We start from the raw sequence: 816 nt of genomic DNA on the forward strand, positions 1-816 counted from the left end.
TTAAGTTTCTTTGAATTTGGGGGGCATTCAATCATTCTGCCCCTGGCACCCAGAAACTCATATCCTTCTCACAGTTAAATATATTTATTCCATCCCCAAGGTCTTGTTTCAATTAAAAAGTCCAAAATTCAAAATTCTATCTGTGAAATCGAAACAATTTATCTACTTCCAAGATACAATGTTGGGGAAGACTTAGGTACATATTCTCATTCAAAAATGCAGAAATAGGCCAAATGAAAGAGGTAACAGTTCCTAAACAGGTCCAGAACCCAACAGGTCAGGCATCAAATCTTAAAGCTGGCAAATCACGTACCTTGACTACATGTCTGGCTTTCTTAGCACACTGGTACAGCAACTGGGCGCTCACCTATGGCCTTCCTCATCTCAGGCCATGCTTTAGGTCTCTCAGGCTGATGTTAGCTCTACAGTTCTGAGGTCTCCATGGTGGTCCCACTCCCATGGCTCCACTGGGCATGGCCCTAGAAGGGGCTCTGTACTGAATTTCCAATTCCACATTTCTGTTCAGCATTGCTCTAGTGAAAGCCCTATGCAATGACTCTGCCCCTGTGACAGATCTTTTCCTGGGTCCCCAGGTTTTTCCTACATCCTTTGAAATCTGGGTGGCATAGCTCTGGCATTCTGCAAGCCTGAAAACAGCACTATGTGGACACCACCAAGGTTTCTGGCTTGTATCCTTTTAAATTCTGAGTCCAGCCACACCTGGGGCAAATTTAGCCACAGCTGGAGCAGTCAAGGCAGCTGGGGTGCTGGGAGCAGCATCCGGAGGTGGCCTTGGGCTGTCAGCCCATGGAGAGT

This window comes from Galeopterus variegatus, unplaced genomic scaffold (assembly GCF_000696425.1).
Source record: "Galeopterus variegatus unplaced genomic scaffold, G_variegatus-3.0.2 Scaffold10163, whole genome shotgun sequence".
Classification (NCBI taxonomy): Eukaryota; Metazoa; Chordata; class Mammalia; order Dermoptera; family Cynocephalidae; genus Galeopterus; species Galeopterus variegatus.